Source organism: Rhinatrema bivittatum, chromosome 2 (genome assembly GCF_901001135.1).
Source record: "Rhinatrema bivittatum chromosome 2, aRhiBiv1.1, whole genome shotgun sequence".
NCBI classification, from domain to species: domain Eukaryota; kingdom Metazoa; phylum Chordata; class Amphibia; order Gymnophiona; family Rhinatrematidae; genus Rhinatrema; species Rhinatrema bivittatum.
In genome coordinates this window covers 512,053,549-512,062,106 of record NC_042616.1, presented here as the reverse complement: position 1 = coordinate 512,062,106, position 8,558 = coordinate 512,053,549, and the positions used below count along the sequence as shown (strand labels likewise).

The window sequence follows — 8,558 nt, the reverse complement described above, 5'->3', positions numbered from 1 at the left end:
AATACATAAATAAATAAAAATAGTTTGCTGGGCCCACTGGTTGGCAGACATCTACTAATTTACTATGACCTGGTGTGAACTGAGATGAGACAGGGAACTGGGAGCAGGACAACCGTATGCCCCTGTATTCTGGGAATTCTCCAAAGAGGGATTACAATAGTAATCTACATGTATGTGCTGTGTTTGTTTATCTTATTTCTAGGTATCCTCCCTATGCTAGGAAATCAGTATGTTCCAAGTATTGCTGTCTTTAGAATCCTGCCTCCTGATGCTAAGCTGTTTTAGCTGAGACATGGCTTTCTACTTTTGCAGGTTTGCATTTGTTCCCTGAGGTTCTATCTCCGTTTAATGTTACTCCACCCCTAGCCCTGCCCCCTTGATGACATCACAGGCTGGCAGAATTTAACTCTCCCCTGCTGATGCAGGACAGCATTTGTTAGTCAGCCCTGCTGTTCCTGTGTGACTCTGCCTCCTGATAACCAAGCTGTTTCAGCTAAGACATTGCTTTCTAACTTTGCAGGTTTGCATTTGTTCCCTGTAGTTCTGTCTGCCTGTTTGCTGTTGCTCCACCCTAGCCCTGCTCCCTTAATGACATCCCCTGTTCATGCCAGAAGCGCCATGCACATATTCATCATGCGCTCAAAGGAGCACAAAAAGAAGCAGCTTCTTTATGTGCAAGTTTGTGTGCGATTGTGTGACCCCATGGGATGCTGTTATATTTAGACCTTAGATAGTAAGGGAAATATGTTTTTGTGAATTTTTTAATTTGATGTTTTTTGTACCCAGAATATTCCTGTAATAGTTGGACAGGTGAGCTAAGGGTTATTACTGAAATTATGTCATGATTATGCCTGTGATAAATGTTTGATATATCCATCATTAATGAAATATGAGGATATTGTGGTTGACACATATAATCTTACTATTGCTTATTTAAATGCATGATCTATGAATAAAAGGGATATTGAAGTGGTTGACTTATTGATACAATTTAATGTGAATGCTTTATTTACAACAGAATCATGGCATGCGGCAACAGATGTTATGCTATTAAATAATGTGTACCCTCCTGGATAAACTCACTTATGAGGGAGTGTCTAGGGAAGCAAAGTATGAGGGTGGTGTGTTAATCATTTTTAAGAAAGAGCTTAGGATATCGAAATAAGCATTAAATGATGTCAATTGTTTTAAAAGTCTGCTTATTTAGATCCAGGAGTGGACCTTCTGTTTTTATTTGTATGCCACCTGGTGAATTAGTATCTGATTTAGATGTAATAGCTGTTATTACTTTGTTGCAATTGCAGTACTGTAATTTTATTAGGTGATTTTTAACTTGAATTATGATGATATACAATTCTCAAATGCGTAAAAAATTAAATTGTCAGTTGACATATTCGGTAGGATCCAGCTAGTTACTGCTGTACTTGTGGACAGTTGGACCAAGGCAGGATTTGCTCTACCTGCAGGGAGAAGCCCTGCAGGTTTCCACCGTCAGCATGTGGACCCAGGCAAAGCAGAGACCAGTGAGGGTCTTCACCTTTGTATACCAGCCCACGTTCCCTCGGGTTGAGCCTTTGGGTGCAAGGGCTGGCAGGACTTAGATGGGGTCTCTGCTGATGGCAGGGGCGAATGTCTGTGGTAAGCTGGGTCATAGGCAGGTAACAGTCAGCCGTATCCGAGGTCTAGGCAACAGTCAGAGGCAGGCAGCAGTCAGTCATATCCAGAGTCCAGGCCGAGGTCAAACCAGGTATCCGAGGGAGGAAAAGACGGATGGCTAGGCAGGATGGGCAGGCGAGGAAAGGAACAAGCAGATAACTTGGATGGAGCAGTCAGAGACAAAGAAAGACGACAAACCAGAGACAGCTGGATGAGGACTGAAGACCAGGTTGGAATGAAGACAGAGATACAGGGAAGCAGCACGCACTACTTAGCAAGTAGTTGGACCTGTTGCTTAGTGTCAGGCAGAGATCCGGGCTAGCCTTTTACAGGGCAGGCTTGGTAATGACATCTAAGGGCGCCACAAGGGTTTTCCCACAGCGGGCCCTATAAATTTTGTAGTGTTGGCGCACACATGCCCTAGGGAAGCCATCGGTATCTTTGTCTGACAGCGGGATGTGGCATCATGCAACCACGTCGATGAGGGAGGAAGTGGCTGGTGAGACCACACCTTGAATACTGTGTACAATTCTGGTCGCCGCATCTCAAAAAAGATATAGTTGCGATGGAGAAGGTACAGAGAAGGGCAACCAAAATGATAAAGGGGATGGAACAGCTTCCCTATGAAGAAAGGCTGAAGAGATTAGCGCTGTTCAGCTTGGAGAAGAGACGGCTGAGGGGGGATATGATAGAGGTCTTTAAGATCATGAGAGGTCTTGAACGAGTAGATGTGACTCGGTTATTTTCACTTTCGAATAATAGAAGGACTAGGGGGCATTCCATGAAGTTAGCAAGTAGCACATTTAAGACTAATCGGAGAAAATTCTTTTTCACTCAATGCACAATAAAGCTCTGGAATTTGTTGCCAGAGGATGTGGTTAGTGCAGTTAGTGTAGCTGGGTTCAAAAAAGGATTGGATAAGTTCTTGGAGGAGGTCCATTAATGGCTATTAATCAATTTTACTTAGGGAATAGCCACTGCTATTAATTGCATCAGTAGCATTGGATCTTCTTAGTGTTTGGGTAATTGCCAGGTTCTTGTGGCCTGGTTTTGGCCTCTGTTGGAAACAGGATGCTGGGCTTGATGGACCCTTGGTCTGACCCAGCATGGCAATTTCTTATGTTCTTATGTTCAGCCAAGGATGTGAGAGTGGAGGTTCAAGGGGGTAGCCCATGGACCGCCAAACATAATGGTTACTAGTGCTACTCATCAGGTGGATCATATCTTAGATTGGATTTTGGTTGATGATCAAACTGTGGTTTACAATTTGATGTCCAATGTTAGAAGTATATTTCTTATTGTACAAAACGTTGATTACAAAAAATGTGATAGATTTAATAATCCTCTTTCGTTTATTTTTTATTTTTCTTTTTTTAAAATCCCAGTTACCATATCTGTGTTCTTATTTTCTACTTCACGGACCTTCATAACACCCCGTGGATGGAAAGCACTATCACTCAATATTTTTACCGCTTCGGGGTTATTTTTAATAATTGGTTCAAAAGTCCACAATTTTTCTAAATTTTACTCATTTTTCCATTTCTATAATGCCTGTAAGCCTTTTCTTAAAAAGTCCCACATAGATTAAATGCAGAATAAAGAATGAATCACTTCCCTTTCAATGAAGTTGTTGTGTCCGTCGGTTCTCGCCGCCCTCTCTCCGCCCTCCTTACCTCTTTGGTGACTCCCTCTTCGCCCGTGGGAATTTTGGCTGCCGCAGCGTCCTTCTGCCAAAGTTCTCCAGCATCCCCGGACCGGCTAGATGCTGCAACCCGCCATGTTTCCTGGAGGCCTAGGGGCGCGCATGCAGCACGGCCCTGACTGAAGTACCAGCGATGGCGCAAACCTCAGGGGCATCCCCCTGAGATGATGTCACCCGTGACGGATATATAGGGTCTTAGAATTTGCTAACAGATTAGTTAGCAAGGGTTCGGGTTACTCTACCTAAGCTACTCTGCCTCCTCGGACTTACCAGGGATATTCGTTCCTCGGGGGCCTCGCTCTCTCCTTTGTTTTTCAGGTGACAGTCTGGAACCGGTACTCGCTCCTCGAGGGCCCTTGTTCCCAGACTTGCTCCGTATTCTCTTCTGCCTGGAAGTCATCACTGCCAATTACATCAGTGAATTACCATCTCTCTCTCAGAGCTTTCTCTGGAACTAGGTACTCGCTCCTCGAGGGCCTTTACATTCCAGCTCCTGGGCTTCTATGAGACATTTTGTGAGTGTTACCATCAGGTTCGGTACATGAACTCTGCATACTCACTATAATTCAGTTTCTCTACAGTTCAGCTTCCAGGGATCGCTGTTCCAGTATCTGAGGGACTACAGCCCAGCTGGGCATTCCAGCTCACTACTGCCACCTCTGGTGGTTCAGTATACTGTCTAATAAAAGAACTAGTGTGTGTCTGTCTCCATACTCTGAGCCTGACCGGTGGTCCCTCATGGGATCTTCCCCCCAGGGGCATGGTCATCTGCCACTGGTCCAAGGATCCACCCACAACTCTCCTAAATAACAGCAGAAGTTCCAGCATTCAAAGTCTAATCCAGAGTCTAGTCTGACATGATCATGTTTCGCTTCATCAGGAACCCTCCGGTATCGAAACTTGGTATCAGGGATTGTTCTCCTTCATGACTTCAACTTCTCCTAGAAGAAAAATTCATATCACCACCACGCATTTCGGGGACCCAGTACCTTCACTTTGCAAATTGAATGCTTACCCTCGCGCGGCCATCTCACTGTGCTTACATGGCCTGGGAAATCACCTTTCCCAGATCACCTCTATGTACCTTTTATACGCATGCTTGCAGCTTAACAAGTAATTGGCTAGATGAAAGCCCTACACTCGTCCCTAATCATGGCACTAATTATATGCATTCAAATGAAAAGAGCCCATTCAATCTCACGGTTTAATCCATTCGGGGAGACTGATTGCAGCTGGAAAATCCAGCATTGCTCATGTTGCTTCAATTGCTTAACGCGGTCTCCACCCCACCAATGAGATTGTATGAGTTCCAAAATTGTCCATCTTATATCTTCAAAACTGTGATGGAATTCATTAAAATGGGCAACTAAGGGAGCCTCTATCTTTCCTGTTTTCAAACAGTTCTGGTGCTCGATTAGCCTAGTTCTGATTAGCTGCTTTGTCATCTCCACATAGATCAATTTACACGGACAGAAAATTGCGTATACAGCAAAACTCGATTGACATGTGGCTTCACTAGGTAACATAACCTGTTGGCCCATATGTAACTCAATCATTGTAATAGAAGATCTCAATAGACAAAGTCCACATCCATCACATTAAGTACCAGTATTCATCACGAGAAAAATGAAAGGAATAATCTTCTACGTTATGACAGCTTCCATCCTGTTAATTTTAAGAAAAATTTGCCTGTAGGTCAGTTTCTACGGTTGCGACATCTATGCACGAAACAAACAGATTTTAACATCCAAGCCAAACAAATGGCTGAACGGTTTTTACAAAGGGGGTACCCTGTGTCATTTATTTATTTTTTATTTAAAAAATTTTCTATACCATCGTTTAGTAATATACCATCACAACGGTTTACACTTCGGCACAAAATAGGTTGGTTTGGTTTCTAAGTTATCCATGGTGTGCCAATATTTTACGGTTACATAGTTCAGTAATATACTCTAAATGAGAGATGGGTTGGGGTTACCATTTATATGATTTTGGGAAATCATATGTGTATACTGTTTCAATTTAATATTTAATAATGGGGAACAAATAATAAAATTGTCAATTTTCTGTTTGTTGGTGACTTTCAGCTGTATGTCTTGTTAGTCATTGCTCTCATTGTGAAATGCTTTTTTGAAAAGCCAAGTTTTTAGGTCTTTTTTGAAAAGCTTTAATTCTTTTATTAATCTCAGTTCAAGTGGTAATGTGTTCCATAATAACGGTCCTGCCAAAGATAGAGCTCTATCTCTCATCTGGGTCAACTTTGCTGTTCTGACTGAGGATATGGTTAGCAGTGCTTTATTGGCCGACCTGAGATTTCTTTGAGGGACATGTAATCGTAAAGTGGTGTTTAGCCAGTCGGCGTTTTCGTCATTGATTAATTTATGAATTGTGCAAAGTGTTTTGAATTGTACTCTCTGTTCTATTGGGAGCCAGTGTAAATCCGCAAGTGTTTGGGTAATATGATCTCTTCTGCCTTTTCCAGTAAGTATTCTGGCAGCCGAGTTCTGTAGTATTTGCAGTGGCCTGATTGTGGTGTATGGTAAACCTAGGAAGAGTGTGTTGCAGTAGTCTGTGCTGGCAAATATTAGTGCTTGTAGTACTGTACGAAAGTGTTCCTGTGTTAGTAATGGTTTTAGTCTTCTAAGGACCATTAGTTTGGCATAGCCTTCTCTTACTTTTGTTGATATGTGTTGTTTAAGGCTGATTTCGGTGTCCATAATAACTCCTAGATTTCTAACCTTATCGTTGAACTCCACTAATTTATCATTTTTAAGTTTGATGGGATTTTGAATTCTTACAATGTTTTTTCATTCCAGGTGTATAAATTCCGTTTTTTCTATGTTAATTACTAGCTCCATTTGAGATAATAGTTGTTTTATTATGTCTAGATACATCATTGCAAAGTTCAGTGTTTTCTCAATTGACTCTTCTACTGGTAGAATTAGTTGGATGTCGTCAGCATATATGTAGTGTATGATACCTACCTAGCCCTGCTAGTAGGTGGCAGAGGGGGAGCATGTAAATGTTAAATAGAGTTGCTGAGAGTGCTGAGCCCTGGGGGACTCCTGTTTTTAGGCCAATCTTGTCTGATATTGTGTTTTTTATCTTTACCTGATAGGATTTGTTTGTAAGATAGGATGTGAACCAGTCAATTGGTTTTTTTTGTAATCCAGTTTCTTCCAGTCTTTTTAATAGTATGTTATGGTTCACTGTGTCAAATGCTGCGGACAGATCCAGTAGTATTAAAATGTAGTGTTCGCCGCTATCAAATCCGCGTAGTACAGTATCTGTCAGTGAGATTAGTAATGTTTCAGTGCTATAGTGTTTTCTGAAACCATGTTGTGATGGGTAGAGTATGTTATTGTTGTCTAGATGTTCTGCTAATTGCTTTTGTACTGCTTTTTCTATTAATTTAGCAAGCATAGGCAGGTTTGAAACCGGTCTATAGTTACATAGGACGTTAGGGTCATTATTTCTTTTTTTCAGAATTGGTTTGATTATTGCATTCTTCAGTAGGTCTGGCATTACTCCTTCATTGAGTGATAGATTAATTATTTTTGTTAATGTGTAGGAGGTTATGTCAGCTAGTTTTTTTATGTCTGTGGTTGGAATGGTGTCAATTATATGTGGAGCAGGGTTTAATTTTTTTATCAAGGATTCTACTTCGGTTTGTGATACCTCGTCAAATGTGGAGAACTGTGTCACATCTCTTTTTTGCATTTTGATTTCTTGTTTATTTAGGATTGGAATCTTAGTCCTAAGGTTAGTGATTTTGTCTGAGAAAAAGTGTGCTAATTCATTGCATTTGCTTTCTTGTGGTGTTTGGGGTGTTTCTGCTTTATCATTGGTCAGATTTTTTACTATGTTGAATAGTGTTCTTGGGTTATTTGAAAATGTTTCAATTTTTGAACTAAAGAATTGTTTTTTTGTGTCAAGAATTACTTTTTTATAATAAGCTAGTTGTTTCCTAAATTTAGTTAGGTTATCTGTAGATTTGTCTTTTTTCCACTTTTTTTCTTTTTTCCTTAGATTTTGTCTGATTTCCTTTATTTTTTCGTTAAACCAGGGTTTTTTTTTGTTTGGGCTCGTGTATTTGCATTAGAGATATGAGAGGAACAATACTACTCATCTGCTCCAATCTTGGTCGATCTCACTCATGTTTAAATTCAAATAATAGCAAATTCAAATAATAGCAATCTATGATCTGACTATGGAAGAAATATACTTCTATTATAAAAATGTAATTCTCCCTAATGAATCCAAAAGTTATCATACAAAACGTAGATTACAAAAAATGTGATAGATTTAATAATCGTCTTTCGTTTATTTTTTATTTTTCTTTTTTTAAAATCCCTGTTACTATATGTGTGTTCTTATTTTCTACTTCACGAACCTTCATAATACCCCGTGGATGGAGAGCACTATCACTCAATATTTTTACCGCTTCAGGGTCATTTTTAATCATTGGTCCAAAAGTCCATAATTTTTCTAAATTTTACTCATTTTTCCCTAGGGAGAGCGAGATCGACCAAGATTGGAGCAGATGAGTAGTATTGTTCCTCTCGTATCTCTAAATACTGTGATAAAAGCGATCATTGAATATATTGACAGAGACTGGGAAGTTTTAACATAAAAGCAAAATCTAAAAAAATGATGTTATAATTAAAGCAAGTTGACCCCATACCGCATTGGAGTCTGTGATACTATACAGACCCTTAGATTGAGGGGCCTACATATATACTTGGCGAAAAGCTTTCATATTAATTATTGACCGGTGGTACTATTGGTTTGAAATTGTGTGTATACATTTAAGGTACACTGGAATACAGTGGTGTGTGGGTAAAAGGTTGTGATTAACTCTTCAAATAAACCATTGGTTTTGGTTTAGTTAAATCTGCTTTGGCTAAACCAAAGATTAAATCAGTTATAGTCCCTGAGAGTAATGCCCTTGCAAACTATATATTGAAAAGTTAAAATTTTTAAAGAATTGTTTAAAGGAGATAGCATTGGATAGTAATGGTGTTGATTTACTTTGTGAAGCTGCAGTAAAATGGAAAAGTTTTCATTTAATTCCTGTTAAGGGCTTAGAAGATGTAATAACAAAGGTGAAGGTGAAGAGATGCAGTTTAGATCTATGGCCTTTCTAGAGAGGTAGAAATATGTTAAATATCTTTGCTGAACATAAGACGTTCCACATTCT

The 8,558-nt window shown here is 39.9% G+C and overlaps 1 protein-coding gene across 1 annotated transcript in view; it reads left to right on the top strand.

Moving 5' to 3' along the window:
• The first annotated feature begins 439 nt into the window (after nt 1-439).
• Nucleotides 440-8,558, top strand: part of LOC115085108 (thiopurine S-methyltransferase-like) — a 69,409-nt gene continuing 61,290 nt past the window's right edge. Inside the window, exon 1 of the mRNA XM_029590729.1 lies at nt 440-520. The gene's annotated coding sequence lies outside the window, so the exon portion shown is untranslated. The remainder of the gene's footprint in view (nt 521-8,558) is intronic.